Source organism: Cydia pomonella, chromosome 13, assembly GCF_033807575.1.
Source record: "Cydia pomonella isolate Wapato2018A chromosome 13, ilCydPomo1, whole genome shotgun sequence".
In the NCBI taxonomy this organism is placed as follows: Eukaryota; Metazoa; Arthropoda; class Insecta; order Lepidoptera; family Tortricidae; genus Cydia; species Cydia pomonella.
The window spans coordinates 1,145,540-1,168,577 of NC_084715.1; the positions used below are offsets into that span (position 1 = coordinate 1,145,540).

Genomic DNA, 23,038 nt, shown 5'->3' on the forward strand with positions numbered 1-23,038 from the left:
CTGAAGCTAACTTTAACAATGTCATAGATAATCCCAGTACATTCAGGATAAAAGTGCGCAACAAAACAATAGACAGGTTGAAAATATAGACTGTCCATTGGCTTATACCGTCGCGTCCTTTGTCATGTGTTGGAGAAAGCGTTGTAACGCCGTTACGCGTCACCGAGTAAGGATTCAGAGCTTTATCTAGGTTTTGAAGGGCTTCACACCGTAATACCTTCAGACTTCAGAGTCGAATCACGTTAAGTTTTTACGCTAAGGGCTGAGTGAAGTATGGAGTTTATAGGTAGGTACGTATGCATTTTTAGTGTCATGTTTTTGCAAAATTAGCGTGGTCAGAGTCAATACCTTAGGTTGAATTAATTTTATGAATTGTTTTGTTATCTTTGCTATTCAGTTTACACTATAAAAATACAGGATATTATTATATTAGGATCTGCAGAACTCTGTTGCATGCATACTAATTGCAGTTTTAAATTTTACTTATTATTATTGTAGTGGTGTGTAGGCAGGACCCGGGTATATCCTTAAACTGCGCCCAAAAGAGAGGCATGGGCACTGTGAATGTCATTTCGCTTTGTGGGGTAGGGCACAGCACATCGGATGTCATTCCAGATCTAGAGCAGAGTCCAACTGGGGAAGTACCTCCACCTGACAGAAAGCTGCAGCCAAGTAACACTAGATCCTGCTCATAGTATAACGTCCTGCTGGTGAGTAAGGTGGGTAGAGCTCAACACGGGTGTGGTGTGTCAGGGTCGGCAAACACGCATGTAGCTCCTCTGGAATTGCAGGTGTACATAGGCTACGGAGACTGCTTACCATCAGGCGGGCCGTATGCTTCTTTGCCACCGAAGTAGTATAAAATAAAGCTTGAAAGAACCCAATGTTGCCAGCAAAGCACTATGACACAAAGTCGTAGATAGCTAGTTTATCATGCCATGACGAAGTATCTCACTTTTTATAGCAACTGCCAGTCTATAAAATATACTCGTCTGTGTTATCAGGCAAAAGCAACGTTGTAAAACTGGCTTTATTCTTTTGTCGTATCTCGTATCTGTGTTCCCAGCTGTTGGCTGGGAGCCAGTTAGGGATGGCTTCAGTAAAAAAATGTAGTTTGAAAGGTAGATCGGAAAAAAACTAGACTATCGTCCCGATTAGTCAAAAATTTCGTAATGATACGATGTGGATTGATAGATAGATAGATAAAACTTTATTCGTTTCCACAACATACATGGTAGGTAGGTATAGACAATAAGAAGAACATGCAGCTTAGAATTATTCTTAAAAACTAGTTTACAATTCTTGAAGCAATAGAAATACAAAACTATGTGTCGTGGCAGAGAATAGGCGCTGGCTCAGCATTGGATATCTTAGTATTAAAAGTGACGTTTTTGATTGAAGAAACGTCACTTTTGACACTGACATATCTAATATATATTGTAATTTTAGCAAACGTTTAAAGTTCGAACGTATCTTAAAATTTGAAAGCAGGTAGTTCACGTATAATTTAAAGAAATAAAAAAATTACATATAAGTATATTAATCTGACGGTACATAATACAATTAAACATTAAAAACAGACAGCAAGAAGACTAAACGCTAAATATGCTATCTCGCCGAGACAATTATTGGGAAAGACAGTCCACAATTAAGAATATTTATGTCTTATCAATAAAATTTTATCTCCAACACGTGTGCATCCCTTATAATGCTCGCGTCATTTTAACAGTGTACAGCTTTTTAATCTACATTATCTGCTTACGCAGCTGATATATACAATAAAACACTATGTAATCGTAAATTTAAACAATAAAATAGGTAACTTTAATGAAACTTGGGCATCTACCCGATGTATGCAGAAAAATTTCACACATGGCTAAAGTTTTTGCAGGCGACAGCTTCCAGAAGATAGTAAAGTGACTGTATTCTCGCAAATCTAATTTAAATTCAAATTTAATTTAAATATACGAGTATTAGCAACGCCCGCTGAGTAGGAATATTTTTAGTTAAAAATCTCAGTTTTATTTCTTATTAATAATATTATAAATAAAGGGAATTATAAATAATAATAATAAGTATAGTGCGTCGGTTTCTCTCTCTGCAGCCCTGGCCATCGACAGCTCGGGCCCTGCCCCGCTGCTGGCGGCACCCTAGGTTATGTTTTTTATAATGTTTTTATATATTTTTTTATTGTTTTGTGTTTTTATATTTTACTTTTAATATACATATTATAAAAAAATCCTAATCTAAGATATATTCAATAAATAAAGAGAATAATGATAAATAATAAATAAATATTATAGGGACATTTTTTGCGTAAATTGACTGAGTCCAACGATAAGCAAAGAAGGCTTGTGTTGTGGGTACTCAGACAACGATATGTAATATACAAATACTTAAATACATAGAAAACATCCATAACTGAGGAACAAATATCTGTGCTCTGTGCTCATCACGCAAATAAAATAAATGCCCTTACCGGGATTCGAACCTACGACCATCGGGTTCATAGGCAGGACCATCCACTAGGGCAGACTGGTCGTCGGCGACATTGTTTTCAATTGCCGCGATAAGTAGTCATGAAATAAAACTACACTACAGCTTTAGACCCCACGATAAGCTTAGAAAATGTAAGAGTGAAAAACACATAGTTCATTGATTCATTATCAGAGTGAACTCAAAATGATCTTAAGCGCCATAGACACTATTGACGCTTAAGTCCTTTATGCCAATTTCCGCACTTGGAATAATTTTCAAAATCTGGATCAACAAAAAATATATTTGATCATGGAATCTGGTTACAAAATTTCATGAGAATCGATTGAGAATCGCGACCTGGTAGAGGAAATCATCCGGACATACGAAATTAATTGCCAGAATCAAAACTAACCTTCACTAACGCTTCGGTTAGTAAAAATCTGGCCAGCAACATCGATTTTTACTGCAGCAGTAAAGCTGGTACCGTCTGAATCCGAAGAGTACCTTAAATAGGAACATAAGCTCGTTCGTAGACTGCTACGGGAAACGACCAACAGCGAATCACTTGCGTAGGTCTGATATTTTTACTCACTTTTATTTAGCTTCACCGTATATATTTATATATATATAAGCAGGCCGAAAGGAGGACCATGTATATATATATACTCGTATATATTTCTGTAAGTGCTTTAAATCATAAAAGAACTTAAATTTTCTTCTAACGTAAATTTGAACCACTTCCCGGTGTTTGATTGAGCTGAAATTTGGCATACTTCCGTATTTCTGATGTCAATTCAATAATATGCTAACATGAAGCTGATCTGATGAATGATGATGCACTCGGAAGGTACCTAAAGGAACTCTTCGATGGAAAATCGTTATCAAATTGTATTTAGGCTTATTTGAAAGATCTAAAGTAGTACTTGATAGTTGGAGAGAAAGTACAGTCGGCAATAAAAGTATTTATCAAAAAATTTGTTTGACGGTAACTTGTTAACTCTTTTTAAGGCATAAAGGTCTCAGGATTTATGCAATATTGACCGCTATCACTTTGAAATAAAGTTCAAAATCATGTGGGAAATATATACCCTCTAAAATCTAAGGCTAAAATATGCACAGGAATAAATGCGCTCGCTGGGATTACAACCCAGGACATCTAGCTTTGTAAGCAGAGTGACTATTACTTAGGCCAGGACTGCTAATAGTTATTCCCATAAAAATCCTAAAACTTATTTATTTAAAAAAAAAGGCCACTGAGAAAAAAAAATGAATATTAGGATTACACATTTCAGTTACAGCAAAAACTACACTCGAGCCATAGGGGCCGACGAAGGCCGTTCATCACTGATAACGCTTATCAACGTATGAGCGTACGACGTAAACCTTTCAGCCGGGGGCTGGGGTTGTATTTGAGACGTTTTAGTGGCGCGTCGTAAAATGGATGTTTTATTTTGAGCTTGTTATTTTCTAGTAAATTACTATCCTCGATAAGAATGTACCTATTGCTTTGATTTATATATGTAGAGTAGCTGAAATGACTGGAGATATGAATGGTGGGTGAACGGGTGTTGTTCGTGGAGACGGGTCTGTTTAAGCTAATACGGGCTATTATACTTAGTAACTTTGACTCATTCGGTTCTCGTTTGATTTTTTCTGTTAATAATATTTTTCTGACTTTTGGAGACCCTATACATCTCTAAGGATAATTTGATAAACTATATTATCTTTAATTCTAACACTTAGAGACATTTACACTTCTAAATAATTTTATTCAAACCCTGACAATTCAAGAGGGTCATTCCGCTACGCCGCCACTAAGTGTTGGAATGATATCCCTCCACCTGTTCGCGAGACTAATGTATACAATAGTTCAAATCTAGGCTTAAAAAATTGTATATATTTTATTTATATTTATGTACGTATACTTTATTTATTTATATTATTCTGTTTCAGTGTTAATTACCCCGTAAAAACTCTTGTTACCTACTGTTACTGTTACCTAATGTTCTCATTTTGTATGTCAATTGTATAATTCGTTAAATAATACCGATCCCTCTTCAATTAGCTAACCAAGGGCGGGTTTAAATCCAGCAAGCTCTACCCGCACTTTTTTGATTACTTACACAATCAAATAGTTGCACATTGTTGAGATAAATACTTACTTACCTAATATTTGTACCTATGAACTGCTATAAAAAGTAATGAAATAAACGTATTTGTATTAATTTTCCGGTAGTTAATTTTCTATAGATAACCAAAGATGGAAGCAGATGAATCAAAACATTACCATTCACTCAAAATAATTCGTTTAGTAATCAAACGTAACATGAATTCTGAATGAACTCAATATTGAATCAATCTTTAATGTTAAGATCTTAACGAACGGTTTACTCAAATGCAAATGAACATGAACATCATTTTAGACAAAATAAATGATTATAATTTATCAGGTGCTCTAAAGTATTTGTTCGAGGTATAGTGAGCTGTGAAGGGCATTTTTACGGCTGATGGTACATCTGTCAATTTTGAAGTACTGTGACGTCTAGTTTCCGTTATATGTATTTTAATTCCGTAATTTGTATGACAAGGTGGTAAATAAAATACAGATTGTTATCGCGTGCTTTGCAACCCATCTGTCGCCGTGACAGTTAACAACGGAGTGTTGACGTGCAGGTATTTCGCATTACACGTTTATTGTCTAAACATCACAAGTACAGTCAGCGTCAAATACTTCGTAGCAGTCAAAGTGGCCAAATAGTTCGGTACACCATACTAAATATATGGTGTACCGAACTATTTGGCTACTTTGACTGCTACGAAGTATTTGACGCTGACTGTACAAACAATAAAAAAAGCTTATTTGAGAAAAACTGATGCCTCATCTTAATAGTGGTCTAACGCAAAATTGTACTTTTTATATTTAATTTGTACCTATTTTAACCCAAAATTCCATGAAAACATTTAACAGAAAATAGACTATTTTTTCAAGGACAGATTACCCGAAACCTTAAATGGTGAAAGTAACTTTCACTTTCAAACCATTGGTCCGATAGAAAAATCACTAAAACTATCAAATATTAACTTATTTTCAGTAAAGTATAATTTTAGTAAAAATTGCTAGTAATATTTCCTTAGGACCTGACCAGCTAAATTAATAGTTAAAATAAGTATATTTTCAGAGTTATTAAGATAAAAAGTCGAGCGATGGAGATGTCTTCCGTCGCAAGTTTCGCCATCCTTTGTCCCTTTCTAATTTCTTGGCTGTACGACTCCTTAATTTTAATCATACCGTTAAGTTAACTCTAACGACATGTCATTATAATTAATACAAAATAGTTTATTTGGCTTAACTTATAATACACGAAACATAAAGGGCTGGAATCTCCCATTAAGTATAACAATGTGTCAGGAGACCCCGCTCTTCCATTAGAAAATAGCGTAAAAACCAACAAACTGTACTTATCTTAATTAATATACAATTTACAAATCTGATAATTATTTACGATTACAATTTACAATAAATATACTATGACCCGGACCCGGGTACGTCCTTAAACTACATCCACAAGAGAGAGATGGGCATTGTGAATGTCATCTCGCTCTGTGTGGTAGGGCACAGCACAGCGGATGTCATTCCAGATCTAGAGCTGAGCCCAACTGGGGAAGTACCTCCACCTTACAGAAAATCGCAGCCAAATAACACTAGACCCTACTCATAGTGTTGTGTTCCGGTGAGTAAGGTTGCCAGAGCTCAACGAGGGGCGGGAGCTGCGTACCATCAGGCGGACTGTATGCTTGTTTGCCACCGATGTTGTATAATTTTTTTTAATGATATTACGTACACACATTCTCCATCAATTCTTCTGGTATAACTCGCAGTCATAAACGCATGACCTCACATTTTATGTAAATAAAAATCAAAAGAAGGTCCCTACTGGATTTTCTCGTGTCAACCCGACCTTTTTTATTTTTATCATCGCAAGACGAAGCACGGCTTGAAATGGCCGGCGAAATTGCGATTGGATCGCTGGGTGCGAGAAAAATACCGCTCCATTTTTTGTTTCGTATAAAATCATAGTTCCATCTAAAATTAAGTACTTTTAGTACTAGAATTTATTGGGATACAATTCTGCCCTAAGATTTGTAGACGGAAACAACCCTATTGCTGCATTTATGCCGCGCGACGTAAATGTTGGTGCAGTCTGAATCCAAACGGTGCTTTTAGACTGATCGAAGACTTGACTTAAATCGACTTTTATATTGTTTTTGAGTGTGGACGCGACCAGTGGTAACGTTGAAAGCGAACGCAGCCGACAAGCACGAATGAGGGTAGACCGAGCGCGGTCTACACAACTTTGACACCCATCCGCTATCATTCAAAACTGTTGATCGAAGACTTCTTAAGAGTTATATAATTAATTTAAAAATTATATTTTTTACATTTCAAGCGTACTTATAACAAGCAATCCTGACAAAAATATATATATTCAAGTCCTAAACAATAAAACCTCGCCTGCGGCTCAGAATGATGGCAGATTAAATAAATCATACATCTTGCCCCTTTCGAGACCTTTCGAGATAGCTCGGCGGAACGACAGATTCGGCGAGAACTGTCCAAGGAAAACATTAGGTATACCCTCCAGCGCTGCCGTCCTATCCCTAAAACCTATCTAACCCACAAATTATAGTTTTGAGATATGGGCAAAAAACGTTCAAACCAATATCTCTAGAAAATGTGTACATTTATTCGGGATTTCTTTTATGCAAAAATTAAAACTAAATTTATGCTTACTGTTTTTGAAAACCATTTTCTCAAATATTATTTTATTAATTAGAAAATCACAATTTTGTGTTTTAGTATTGCAAATAATTACTAAAATATGTACGATATTACTCCTAAAACACCGTTAAGTATACTTTAGCCGTTCTTTAGAATTGAATAATATATAAAAAATATCTAAATAACGGCCAAAGTCAATTTACGTGTTTATAGTATCGTAATTGTGAATTGTGTAATAAACAAAACATAGCTTAATAACCGCAAAGGTACTGAACAATTTTATAGTATTGTATCTGTTAAAATATTACCTAGAAAACATTTATAATACACACGTTATTGGATTGTGACCGTTTTTTAGCTATGTAATGACCCTACATATTGAAGTAATATGTATGCGTTCCTATTCTAAAACCCCGTTAAATGACGAATACTCACTAGGTTTAAGTCGTGGAAATATTTGCATTTTTTTTTATAAAATCACGTTGATCAGCATTATACTACTAAGTTTATAGAGTTACTTATTGTTAAATGAATAAATCACACCTGTATCGTATATGTATTTATTTGCATTCAAAAATAAAATTTAAACGTAAAAAATACTGACAAATCAGTCTTCAGCTTTGTACAATTTTACGCGAAGGAGTAAAAACAAAAATTGTGTTAGTCTCAAATATTTGTTAGATGTAGGCGTAGATTACTAACCATTTTAAGGTAGGTATCAGGTGATCCATGTAAGGCCCAGTACCTAATAAAGACCACTTTTGAAAATGCGCCCCCCGCGCTTTGATTGCCAGTTCAAAAACCTAGTAAGGCTAAATGACCACACTAAAATCTATTAGTTCTCAGATTCCTACTAGTTTTTTATATGGGATTTGTGACTTCCTGAGTTTTACGATGGTAAAAGGTAACTCAACATGCTACTTACTAGGTTTAGAGGCATCGAAATCTGTAGTAATTATGCCGAATTTGGAGCAGTTGTCTCTGTAATCGGTGAGGATTTACTCGTTGGATACACATAAGATAAAAAACGAATTTACAGAAATGTGTTACCTACTTTAGCATCTGCCTTTAACATCCTTCGCATAAATATAAAGCTAAGTGTCATGCATTACGGAATCACTGCAGTACAATATGCGGAGATGATCAAAGGCTTCAAATTCATAATTTTGTTGAATTTGGGGACCATCTAAAGTTTGGTAGTTTCTTAAGTTACTTGGAGTTGGAACCATCAAAAAGGTGAATTAATGACTTCTTTGGTCTCGACTCCCTTAATCTGGACTTCTTTTCTTCTGAAAATTTTTCTCGGTAAGTAGGATATCCTAAACTTTCCTTCTAATGCATCAACCTAACTTTTTTTCAAATACTTCAACTTCTGACTATCCTTCTTCCTCCCTTGATCAATTCACTGATAGTGCCCTTAGAAAGGACGTAATGTTCATCTCGTCTAATGCCGTTGGAGTCGACAATCTGAGCCAAAACTCTAATTGACCTTATTGATCATATCATCATATGTATTTCTTCTTATATTTTCCCGTCGCTTTAATAAGATACCGCTATTACTTATTCCTTTGCTAAAAAGTCCAATTCCTCCTTCTTCTTAGACTACCGCTCTATTTATTTCCATTTCTTCCTTTCCTCTCTAAAGTTCTTGAGTGTCTTTTGTACATCAACAGGTTACTGATTTGAATAGACATGCGCTCACAAATCCATATAAACCAAACCCGATTACCCCACATGGCACAGCACTTCTCCGCTCTTGTAAAAATTACTGCATATATACGTGCAAATATGGTATATCAGGGTGTTATCGTTCTTGGATTTCGGTAATGCTTTCAATACGAGTGATTTCGACATCTTACTAGGCATATTGCGTTCTCTTAATGTATCTCCTGTGATAGATATCTATGTAGTTCCATAGTTATTAAGTATCGCGTCAACATCATATAAAGGTGGATTCCTCTTGATCTTCATTTTTCTTGCACAGAACGGCGCAGCGTGTTGTCTGCTGTTTTATTTCATAACTGTATAAGCTCTAACAAATTATATTTTCTTCTTCTATCACTTTAAACATACCGTCAAGGCTCTTTTACTCATCTAACATAGACTTTCTGCACCATGAAGACGAACACTAATTTAGAAAGCATTTTGATTTGGACTTACACGTTACGGTCTCAAGGTAAATACACTGAAATTCAAGTTATAGTGATAGGTACATAAATCAAAGCGTTCTGCCAGGGTTGATTTTAATACTCTACTGGCCATTGTTTTTAACTGTACCTATTTAGATTCCCTTCTCTCTAGGTCTGCTAAATCTAAGCCTGTATTCTGAAAATCGTATAACGCATAAAAGAAATAACAATTATAATTTATTCCTTATTTCATTACTTATTTATGTAGTCTAAAAGATGTATAGGATCTAAGATAGTTAAAATCTAATCTTAGTGTGCCTAAATCTTTAATATAAAGAGATATTTAACACTTACATTCCCATACCGGACATTTTTGACATAAACATGCATCCATTACTCACCAACGAAAACAGACAACTTAGTGCGCGCGCGCCGCATTGAAAAACTGTCTGTCCTACGTAATAAAATTTAAGGGAATATGTTTTATACTTAGCGGGGTTTTAGCGTAGCATTGTTAGTTGGCCATGTTTAACTGTTGTATTATTATTCTTTTTCTCAAACATAATTACCCGTTAAGAAAACTAAATAGGTTTTAGTGGTGTATATGTAATATGGATCGCAATAAAAGTCTTTTAAACACACAGTTAAAGAACGTTAGCCATGTTTAAGCGTAGTAACTGTTTTTTTGTATAGTATTTATTATAAAAAAGTGTACGTGATAAAACATAATAATAGGGTTAAATGGCTTTAATGGAAATGTATAAAGTTTTTCCAAGTAAATGTGTTTTAGCTTTGTATGTTGTAAAAGATTAATTAAAATAAACAACTGGCTAAGCGCTTTTATATTACTTATAGAAGAATAATGTGGGTTTGCGATTTTATAGTATCGAAAAGTATCATATTATAATGCAGTTAGCGTGTTAGGTCGAGTCTGTATCTCCGTAACTACAAATGATAAAAATATGATTCCAAGACCAGTCGATAGAGAATTTTTTCCTGTCTTAGAATATTCATCCAAACGAAAACTGGTAATATGCAGCTTTGATAGGTTTTAGTGATAGGACGGCAGAGCGGCTGGGATGGATAAATAAAAAAATGGAGTTTTTATTGTAACGGGCGCCTAGCCTAGGCGGTAAATGACCCTGCCTACGAAGCAGGTGGTACCTACCGGATTTGAACCCTGGTTGGCCATTTATTTGTGTGTTTATCACGGATATGTGTTCTTACGTTATGGATAATTTTTATGTATATCTTCTTTTTATCCTGTTACCCCCTGCTGGGGCGTAGGACTCGAACCATTTTCTTCCACTTACTCCGGTCTTTGGCAGCTTGGGTAACCTCCTCTCCCCCCATCCCCGATACACCTAACTCTTGCTCCATGGAACAACGCCAAGTAGATTTAAGGCGACCATGTTTCCATTTTCCGGGCATCTTGCGATGCCGAAATCGCGAAAAAAAATTGGCTGCTTCATACATTCTGGCTGATATGATGCCGCTGATTTCTATGGGACAGCCAAATTTTTTTTTCGCGATCTCAGCATTGGCCCCATAATAAAAGTCGTTCAGTATGACCTCTAAAGTCACTATGCAGAGTATGAACGGTGGATAAAATTTCACCTTGTATATATAATTATTCTGCACTCTATATTTAATCTCGACGTCCAGTAGCCACATTGAGCTTACTGAGGACTAGGTGGATGATGAAAAGCCCCAATTTAGTCACCCATGTATACCGTCAGAGTCTGTGTGAATAAAAATACTTGTCATTTCAAGTAGACTCATTGGTAAGGTTCGAATCATGAGTTCCTCGGAACATCATTGTCATCATTTTATATTTAGCCACAATAAGCATATATCATTGCTGGTTACAGGCCTCTCCTCAAACACAAGAGCAAAATCAAGCATGTATCTCTCTTTAATAAAGTAATTAACTAGGGCGGATTATAGGGGTACTTTCCGTAAGCCCAACTGTCCAAGCAAGGGAAAATAGTGTACATATTTATATCAGTTACTGATTATATAAAGTAAACATTTCCGCCAAGTTCTGAGAGGCCAAACTCCCCTGACGGAATACTTTTTAAGGATCGATTCTAAGGAAAAGTTTGCAAGGAGTATTTTTGTTACGAAGTAAACGATACGCAGGTTCTTGGGTATTTGTTAAGGTTTAAGATAGCTTAAGGGCTCAATTGGATATATTTGCCACAAGAATCGCTCACGTGGAAAAAAAAGAATTTACTTTCTTCGAGGAGTGTATCGAGATCAAACTGGGGGAAACACGGCATGTGAACGTCAAAAAAAATGTGACATAAGAAACATATTCCTACTTATTTGATTATGTACGGTACCTTTCAAATCAAATAAGTATGCGTGGGCGGATAGAGTGGAGGTAAATCTCCGAGAGCTCGGCGTCATTGAAAACTGGCGTGAAACTACACAGGAGCGGGTAAAATGGCGTGCTCCTGTGTTGGAGGCCAAGACTCATTTTGGGTCATTGCGCCGAATAAGTAATTGTTAACTGTGTGTTTCTATATAAACTTCCTGGCTCACGCAGCTGAATTGTAGAATGAACCGTCACCAGTACTTCCAGACCGATATCCTCGAACCTCTGGTGTTACAGGTTTCCATAGGCGACGGTAATTGCTTGACATCAGGCGATTAGTCTGCTCGTTTGCCTCATATATCATTAAAAAATTCATGTGTTCACTGTTCACCACTCTGTCTAATCAACATCAGACGGGATGCTTTTCAATGCATGTACAGCTGAAGTTTTCTAACACTTTAAATAAAAAAATAAAAAAATAAGTAAAAATAAATTAATATTATTATGGGTGATTCTTACACAAATTGACTAAGTCCCACGTAAGCTCAAGAAGGCTTGTGTTGTGGGTACTCAGACAACAATATATGTAATATAAAAATACTTAAAATACTTAGAAAACACCCACAAATAAATGCCCTTACCGGGATTCCAACCCTGGACCGTTGCCTTCATAGACAGGGTCACTATCCACTAGGCCAGACCGATCGTCAAAACACACATATACTTACATGAATTATTTCATTACTTTAGCTGTGAATAATTTCGATGTTCAGTAAAATTCAAACAACAGGCAGACAGACAAAGTTTCTTTTGTATTGTTATAGTCAGATGGGGATCTCATAGCCTCCTCATTAGAAAATCTTTTGACGAGCAGAGGTAAACTAGGAACCGCATAATACATTATCGTATAGTCTACGATGATAAAATGAACGATTTTCGAACGCAAAAAATATGTATTAATCAGGATTCTACTAGACGCTTTCCTAGTTTTTAATGCGAACGAATACTTTTTAACGCGAAAGCTCGGTTTCGGTAAAAAACTAACAAATATTCCGCAGGCAAACTCGCGTCACGTTTACCTCGAGGTAAAGGCTTTTAATCTGAGCTTAAAAGCCTATGGAGTGTTCCCGCTAAATACACTAATTACTATCGTTCTTGTTAGGCTGGGGGTTAGCGGGGAAGTGAATTATCGACAGAGCCGGAAGGTCTTTCGAATTTCGAGAAGATAATAAATATCTACATTTAAATAATGAGGTTTTTTAAGACATAGGAGGTGAACAAGCAGACATATCACTTGATGGTATACTATTACCTGCAACACAACCGGTGTTTAAGAGGGGAGTATACTCTTTTATTGAGGTTTAAAGGTTTTATTATTCGAGTATTTATCAGGCGAACTCTTTAATTCGGTAATATTAGACGGTTCATAATCATGATCATAATCGTTTATTGCACCATGGTAAAAAAGTAAGTTGTTACAAAATAATAGTATCTCATGGACCCTAATAGGGTATGGCAAACATTTGCTTAAATAAAGCATTAAAAAAAAATACAAACTAGCTTTACAATTTTAGGAGATCAAAACTATCTTACTTAATAAAACTATCAGTTAGAAAATCGGTTAGTGAATAATATTCTTTTTCAGCAAGGAACGATTTCAACTTCTTGGCATACGTAGTGACCCTTTCCTCTGCTTTTAAATAATTGGGGAGGTGATTATAATATTTTTTGGCTGCATAATGAGGGCTTTTGCGGTATATTTCAAATTTTGGCGCGGGTAATTCGAGTTTATATTTTTGTCTTTTATTCTGTAGCTCTTTGAACAAATGTATGTTTTTTCTTACATATATGCATAACTCTAAGATGTAAATGCATGGAAGAGTAAGTATGCCGTGTTTAATGAAATAAGGTTTGCAGCTATCCCAATTTCGGATTCCGACTAGCACACGAACGCACTTTTTTTGCATCACGAACAAATCATTAACCAGAGGAATAAAAGCACCCATTTTTGTCAGAGCGCCAACATTCCAAGACTATAATGGTGCCTTTCATCCAAGTTAAGCGCTCTATTTTTCATTTAGAATACGAGGAAAGGAAAATACACGATTATACATTTAAAAATACACGGCTAAGAATATAAACTTCTGAGGGCACTTTCAATTAAAAATTTAGGTTAAATTATCAAAATGTAAATTGTACAACAAATCTTTTTAAAACCCAAATTTTAATTGTTTATCGCAAAAAAAAAAAAAAAACGTACTTGGAAAGTACAGCGCTGAAACGTATCATTTTCTGCGCACTTTTTAGAACAAGAACGACCCACTTTCAGAGCATGAGAAATAAAAATATTTATCCGCCACGGTTTAAACAATTGCAAATTTCGAAACTGAAAGTCTGCTAGACTTTTCTTTTTACAGTTTTACGAGTAAAAAAAACCATGAGTATTTTTTTAAACACCACGTCGGTGGCAAACAAGCATACGGCTCGCCTGATAGTAAGCAGTCACCGTAGCCTATTGACGTCGGCAACACCAGAGATATTGCATGCGCGAGATATTATTCTGTTCGTATATTTATATAAAAAAGTAAAATACGTATAATACCTATCGGACCGGTTTAGCCCCTCGGATTGGATTCAGAGCACGTTCAGTCGGCTTAACAGTCACCGCCATCTGACTTGCTCAAGCGGCAGAGCCCATTCTAATTCTACGGTAGCCTTAGAAATATATTAGGGTAAATGTCCCAATGTTTGACGCTGCAATTTCGATTGTTGAGATCGTGTTTGATAAAACCATTGCTGTATTATGCTACGAGGGGGTAAAAATCCAGTAGTTAGAAAGGAATAAGAGATTAGGCGATCGTGCAGGTTTTAGTGTTTTACTTTATTAACTCAACTCTGAAAATATATGTACTTTTGTTTAAAAAATTTCTCAATAAGCATTTAATAATATTCCCACGGCTAAATTTCTAGCTAAAATTACATTTTTACGGCAAGTAAGGTAACCGTATACAATTGAAATGATAGGAAAATTAGACACGTTTTTGTGTTTTTTTTTTGAGTAATTAAAAAAGCTAGAAAGAAAGAAAATACCTACATTTATTAACATCATCATTTGTACAAACATCAAGGATCACACCCACATTCTGTTCACGCAACAAACACTACACGTGCAATATTTATCACGTCAATACTGTAACGAGTTTATTAGAGTTCAGTCGTCACTCTCGCGATGCATACTTATTGACATATCGAAGTATTTACTGTTCGTATAGACTAGGATATTGGCGGATATCAATATTTATCAAAAACTGCGAAAAGGAATTCAGAAATCTAGATTTTTGTGACAAATATTGTGATCCGTCAATATATTAGACTAGACGATAAAAATATAGCAATATATATACTGGAGGGCTGGCAACTGCCTCGGCCAGAGGATAACCCTGGCCATTCAAAAAGGTAACGCTGCCAGCCTTCTGGGTACCATAATGCATGAAGGTGACCTGGGGAGCATTTTTTATTTATAAGTTTATTTTAAGTTCTATTATATTTTAGTTTTTGTAATGAATAGTAGAAAAAAAAGTACTTTGTTCGTTTTTTGAAAAGTTATATACTATGTTACTTGATTATTTAATAAATAATTTATCTATTTGTAAAAAAAATAGATATGAAGCGCTGGTGGCCTAGCGGTAAGAGCGTGCGACTTGCAATCCGGAGGTCGCGGGTTCAAACCCCGGCTCGTACCAATGAGTTTTCAGAACTTATGTACGAAATATCATTTGATATTTACCACTCGCTTTTCGGTGAAGGAAAACATCGTGAAGAAACCGGACTAATCCTAACAAGGCCTAGTTTACCCTCTGGGTTGGAAGGTCAGATGGCAGTCGCTTTCGTAAAAACTAGTGCCTACGCCAAATCTTGGGATTAGTTGTCAAGCGGACCCCAGGCTCCCATGAGCCGTGGCAAAAATGCCGGGACAACGCGAGGAAGAAGAAGTAAAAAAAATAGATATCATGATATTTGATAAATATCAGTAACTAGCAGTATTTATTGTACGTATAGCCTTACAATTCAATATCAAAACTACAGCCCCTTCTTAAGCCTTTTTTTACCGCGATCAGGATTTTCCTACAAGTTGATATTCAGTTCAACGAATACGAATAGACTTCCCCTCGACCAGATATTAATTTTACCCGCAGACGTTACATTATGAACTGACATCCCCTTTGGGATATCCAAATCTAATATGTCATGTTCTTTCCTCTCACTTGCAATTCCTTAAGGAAATTCCCATTTTCCTCAAGCTGTTATAACCAGATATGTGGAGTATTCGCCTGACAAGTCTTTTTGTAAGAAAATATAACAATTTCTATAGTCTATGTAACTACATGCTATCGTTCCAACTACACTCGTTCGTTGTAACTATAGATGGCACAAAAGAGCGCACGAATCGGGATTCAGAATTTAGTTGATGAAAAATAATTATTATATTACATTAAGGGGAAATGAGACGAAGTCACGTGACCGCTTCTCCATACACACATAGTCCTCCGTTTCCTCTATGGATATTAATATTTTAGAAAATATTTTTACGCATTTTGATGTAGATGTATATTATATTTTTATAAATTATATGAGTTAGGAGCTTTTAAAAAATTGTGTGGAATTAGTTTTACGCTCATAATTATAAAAATCATTAAAAGAAACGAAGGGGCATAGCTGTTGGTTAAATAATGTACAGTCAGCATCAAAAGTAGTGGATCAAACAAGGTTTCAAAAGTATTTACCATTCTGTAACAACTTCACATTAAAATGTGGTGATTCTATAATTATGTTCAAAGTTCAAAGTGTTTTTATTCGTGAGTATAGGTATTTCAAAATGATTACAGTGGTGGTAAATAAATATGTGTATCACTATACCCTGCCTGATGGCGTACAAAAACTTGAATAATTTCCTTACATACTAACATGCGAAATCTACATAAATACCTAGTTATTATTAATATTGAAAGTCATGTCAAATCATAAGTATTAAAATTATACAGCAAAAATTCAGAAATAGTGTAAAAACAATTTTTAATTAAAAATGTCAAGAGTCTATGCTTAAACTGATTTAGGGGTAACATTCTAAAATGGACAGGCAATTTGTTATAAATCTTACTAGCTAAGCAGAACACACTTTAACGCATTAGGGCAGTATTTGCGGAAACAGGAAAGAGATTCTGAGGGTACCTGGAGTTTCTAGCAAATACCTCAGAGACCGTCCTGAATAGTGTTGGGTTTGGGAAAATGTAGAGGCAAGGGAATGTAAGTATGTTCAGGTCTTTGAAATGTGGCACACAGCTATCTGTGAGGTGAAGCCCCCGAATCGCTTTCACACATTTCTTCTGTGCCATAAAGACGGCTTCCCTGTTGACTGAATTACCCCAATAGATGATCCCATAGCGCAAAGTAGAGGCAACGAAACTGTGATAGGCCATCATCACAGCCTCCATACTAACTTGCTTGGACAGTTTGTACAAAGAAAAAGCATATTTATTTAATTTTTTACAAACTATCTCAGTATGAGCTGTCCAATTTAAATGATTATCAATATGGACTCCTAAAAAATTTGTATTGCTTACTGATTCTATAACTGTTCGTTCATAATTGCAATCAATGGATCTCATTACTTTTCTTTGATAAAAATGCATTACTTTCGTTTTATTTAGATTTATCATTAAATTATTGTTCTTGAGCCATTCAATTATGGTATGTAAAGTGTAATTAATTTCATATTCATAGTCTCTATCATCTTTGCAATCAATTACTACTGTGCTGTCGTCGGCGTAGAGTACCATTGTGTAGTTAATGTGACGAGGAAGGTCATTAATATACAGTAAGAATAAAAGCGGACCCAGCACGCTTCCCTGCGGCACTCCATACACTAAATCTCGTTTATCAGACCTGTAACAAACCTGTCTTTGTGTCTTAAGACATGTAGAATAATTAAGACTGTAAAATATATACTTTTGAACGTAAATTTTAGAGATTTATCTATATTTGGAAAAGTTATCCGGAATATCAGATACTTTTGGCGCGTTGTTTCATTCGCTACTATTGATGCTGACTGTACAATGAATTGCGTGAAAACGTTTTCTATAACGTGAAAATCCTGAGAGGATAATGAGGGACTATGTTTGTATGGCAAAGCGGTCATTTACTATCATCTTAACTTGACTTCTTATATATACCATATTAATAACAAAATATAATTATTAAAAAAAATCGACCTTAATTTGGATATTTATTACTTTATCACGTAAAATAAACTGTGAAATGGGATTAGAAACAATGTTGGAAAACATGGGATCAGCCTTTTATCATAAATATTACTTCCACCCTTGTTTCCATTTCCATTTTTCTTCAGCTGCAATAGGTACAGTCGGCATCAGTAATAGCAGACAAAACAACACGCCAAAAGGATCTACCACTCTGGGCTACTTTTCCAAATAGAGATATATCTCTACAGGCTGCTTACCCAACGTGCCAATCGTTAACGCTACGTAGCGTAGCATAGTCATCACTCTCTCTCTATCACTCTTTTACGACAGTGACAGTTGCGTTTCGTTCGCTACGGAGCGTTAACGATAGGCACGTTGGCAAAGCACCCAGTTCACGTTCAAAAGTAGTTACAGTATTTTTTTTCTACAGATAAAGACTTTTTATCTGTTACAATTCAATTCAATTCAAATATACTTTATTCATGTAGGCCTAGCAACAAGCACTTATGAATAGTAAGACAGTATTACATACAATTATCTTAATCCAATTATCAGAGCAATTTATTGATGTTGTAAATATTATTCCATATATAATACTAATGAATATAATTCATAGATCAAATTTAATACTAAAACTTTCTCAAAATACTAGTCTAGATTGTTTCTAGAATAAATTCTAAATGTCAAACAAATATAATAAAAACAACAAAGGAAATACATGCATTGGAATATCCATTTCATCATCATTATTCAAATATAATAAATAATTAATCATTTCGAATCACAATTAATCCCACGTTGTTTTATCATTCATGTAGTCTTGTGTGGTATAATAAGCTTTAGAAATAAGTTTACGCTTTACATGATTCTTAAATTTATTAATTGGTAACTCAGTAATATGGTTTGGAAGTTTATTATAAAATCTCACACAATTACCCATGAATGATTTTTTAATTTTATGGAGCCGAGTGAAGGGCACGGCGAGCTTATGTTTATTTCTAGTATTAATATTATGAATGTCACAATTTTTCTTAAAATCGGCAATATTTTTATGCACATACAGAATATTCTCATAAATGTATTGACAGTGCACTGTCATGATGTCAATTTCCTTAAATTACAGAATGGAGATACTTAAACCACTCCGCAGGAAAAATAATCAAATGTTTTATCCTAATAAGAAATAGCTTTACTCCCGAAGCCCCATACAATTCTAACGATTTAATCCTCATTACTACCGCCAAGGCCTACAAGATAATTTCCTTCGGGAACTCAAATGTCTACTTAGAGCCAATGTTACACTACGCTGCATTTGACGCAATTAATTGACCTAAATGGTTACAATTGGAACAGTGGGTTCCTTTTCCCTACATTCATTTCAGTATTTATAGTCTACTGCATTTTTTTACCAGCTGACGAATAGCCGATGGTAAGAAATTACCGTTGCCCATGGACAACTGCAACACCAGAGAGGTTAGAAGTTCCGGTCTTTAAGTTGAGAGTACGCTATTATCTTGAAAGTTTTTTTTCTTCCTCCTCGTTTCCTCGTGACTGAGGATCACGACCACATGAGATCGTTATTTGCACCAAGGCTCTCCATTCTGCAAGATTTTCCACTTTCCTAATAATAAGCGCCTATGTAAATCCCTGGCAGGCTTTGCAGTTGAAGATTTACAGTTATTCATAGACTTTCTGACAACTATAATTATACAATATACATAATATCTGTTCTTACGTAAATTCCTACAATATGATCAAGCACAATAATTTTATTTCTTCTCAACATTATCTTGAAATTGATTAATTACTTCACAAAAATCAGCTTTTCGAACCACATTTTATCTCCAAGAAACACGTTACAACGTAATTACGTCGCGAGAAAAACATTGCTCCTAATCACCCAAAAGGCCCAATTATTACCTGTCCCTAGCGCCGTTAACAAAAAATCTCGAGTAAAAACAAAAAGAAAGATTCCCCCAGGAAATATGAGCAAAAGATTAATAGGTGTGCCGAGTGGGTCGGGGCAGGGCAGTGAAAAATGACGGGCTATGGAGCCTTTTGACAGATATGAAGGCATTGAAGACGTGGATGCAGAGCACGGGAGTCCCGCAGGACAAGGTACTAGGGTCAAATATTTAGGGGTAAAGACAAATATGAAAATTTTGTCACGAATTCAAGTCTACGGCTACGAATTTGAATATGTTTTTTATTTGTTGTGTTTGATGGAAACCGTCAGTGACACTAATTTTATAGTTCGCTAACGTTAATAATGCAGTAAAATCATTCTCCGATGCTAAATGCCCTTAGCGGGATTCGAACCCGGGGGCATCGGTTTCATAGGCAGTAGGAAATGGGGAAAGAATGTACCACAGGATTGCAAGGGTATAAAATGATTTAGGAAATTGAGTAACAATAAAATGCTGCAAATTTTCATTAAATGCAAAATCAAAGGTTATTCACTCGATTATTTTATTTTTGTAGCTACTTTGTAGCACTATATCTCATTAACTAAAAAGCTTAATTTCCAATGTCAATCTCCGGTTGCGACAAGACATTTCTATTTCATTTTATGATCCTTACCTTCAAGTATTTGTGGACTACAAAATACCTAGAAAAAAATAGAAATATCATAACTCGTTGGACGGTCAGTTGGACGTTAGTCGACCAGCTTGGTTCGCAGATTTCACGAAAGGTTTCACGAAAAAAGGTCTAAGCCTTTGGGGATTGAGTTAAAGGACGCTTCACAGTCTCATATTAAGTCTCGTCACGTTGCAAATAATTTAATAGAACAGTGATACCTTATAATATCGCAGACTGGTCAGACTGGGTAATTGAATTATGGGCCTTTATTAGATATGACAATATATGAAATCCCGCATGAGTTATGTATTTCATTAGCCTTTTATTTACTTTTACCAGTGTCACCACCAAAGGCCCAGCTGCAAAGTATTTTCACATAATACTGCAAAGCGTAAGTAGTGGTTCGGGACGTGCGGAAAAAGTTAGAAGAATGCGTACACAGCGAAGGTTGATATTTTGATAATGTCGTTTTCAAAAAATATTAATCGCATTTATCTTCTTTTATATCATTATATTTCATTAAATTAAAAGGTTTTGGTAAAATCTGCCACCCTCTATAATGGAAATATTTTTCTTGTTCCTTTGCCTTAAATTACTGACTTCTCTTTCATACGTTATATACCTAGAAGTTTTTTATTGACTAAGAGCGTCGCTTTTGGTACGATTGAAATAGGTGTAAGGCAAAAAATCTGATCAAACCAAAAACCGGCTGTCACCATTCGACGTAAATATATTTAATGGTTTTATTCAGTTACATTTGTTTCTTAAATCAACGATTTATTTAGAAATTAGGTTAGATTGCTTCACAAAATAAATTATCCTTAACTTCATGTAGATTACATTAACATACATTACTGATTGAAAAATAAACTAAATAATTAACAATGGCAAATAAATAAACAAATTAAACAAAAATAAAGCAAAATGTATGTGTAAAAAAGTCTTAAAATTGACTATGTATTTCCGAAATGACTTTGTTTTTAAAGCTTTGTATTTATATTAAACCTTGGAACGCACTTTCCGTATATCTAAAATTAAGTAGAATTCATGTTTTTTATTACAAGATTTTATTTAACTTGCAATGTATGTATTATGTCGGTACTCGTACGTATTTGTCAAATTTTGTAAGCTAAATTTGACCTATCTACTTCCCATTATTCGATTGAGCTGAAACTTCTTATAAGTTAAGTGACAATGAAATATTACGTCAAAGATATGTTTACTTTTTTCGCCTTATTACAAGGGAGTAAGGTGCAAAAGTGTAAATATATCTTTGACATCGGCTGTACCATCGAGCTGATCTAATGATGGACACAGGAGCCTTTGATAACCTAATCGTGTTTGGGTTTGTTAGAATTGTCTCGATGAGTATCATTTGCATGTTGAAAGAAAAGTACACTTAGCGATAAAAACTTGAATCTAAAATTAATTTTTTTGTCAAATTTTTTTTTTTTTTTTACCAATTTAGACAGACATGAGTATATCCGTTTTAATATGAGCTAAGCAACATAGGCTTTTAATACATAACCTCAAACACTGGCTTAAAAGAAAAATCATGAAAACATGTGAAAGCGAGGAAATGAAGCAAAAGGGGATAATGCAAGCGTGGAAAGTAGAATATTGTTCCCTCCCGGAAAATTAGGAGTTGCAATCTGCCGGAGAATGGTGAAGTGTGAGTTGGCGGTGATAAAAACAGTTCTTTTTAGGGTTCCGTAGTCAACTAGGAACCCTTAGGTATAGTTTCGCCATGACCGTCTGTCTGTCTGTCTGTCTGTCTGTCCGAGGCTTTGCTCCGTGGTCGTTAGTGCTAGAAAGCTGAAATTTGGCATGGATATATAAATCAATAAAGCCGACAAAGTCGTACAATAAAATCTAAATTTTTTTTTTTAGGGTACCTCCCCTACACGTAAATTGAGGGTGAACATTTTTTTTGCTTCAACCCTACAGTGTGGGATATCGTTGGAAAGCTCTTTCAAAACTAATAGGGGTCTTCAACAAACATTTTTTGATAAAGTGAATATTTTCTGACATAATCGCTCCGAAAGAAAAATAAAATGTGTCCCCCCCCTCTAACTTTTGAACCATAGGTCCAAAAAATATGAAAAAAATCTGGGAAGTAGAGCTTAAGAAAGACATTAAATGAAAACTATAGCGGATATGATCAGTTTAGCTGTTTTTGAGTTATCGCAAAAAGTTTCCCCTTCATAGTAAAAAGACGTACACCCACAGTTCATCCCTTGGTTAACAATCTACCATACTTTAAGCTCCAATTTAGCTTATTGTGACGGAAGAGTAACTACGGAACCCTACTCTGAGCATGGCCCGTCATGCTCTTGGCCGGTTTTTATTATTTATGGTAGAATTTCACACAAATCATAAAAATATACAATGTGGGCCTATATAACCCGACAGATTTTAAAGGTGTATTCTTGAACGCATTTAGAGAATAAAATGTCATACAAAGTCTTATAAAATCTTGTTTTAGAGATAA

General features: G+C 35.2%; 1 protein-coding gene across 2 annotated transcripts in view; it reads right to left on the reverse strand.

The window, feature by feature from the left end:
- LOC133523954 (RING finger protein nhl-1) overlaps window positions 1–23,038 on the reverse strand; it is a 174,216-nt gene that overhangs the window by 95,473 nt on the left and 55,705 nt on the right. The window lies entirely within an intron of this gene.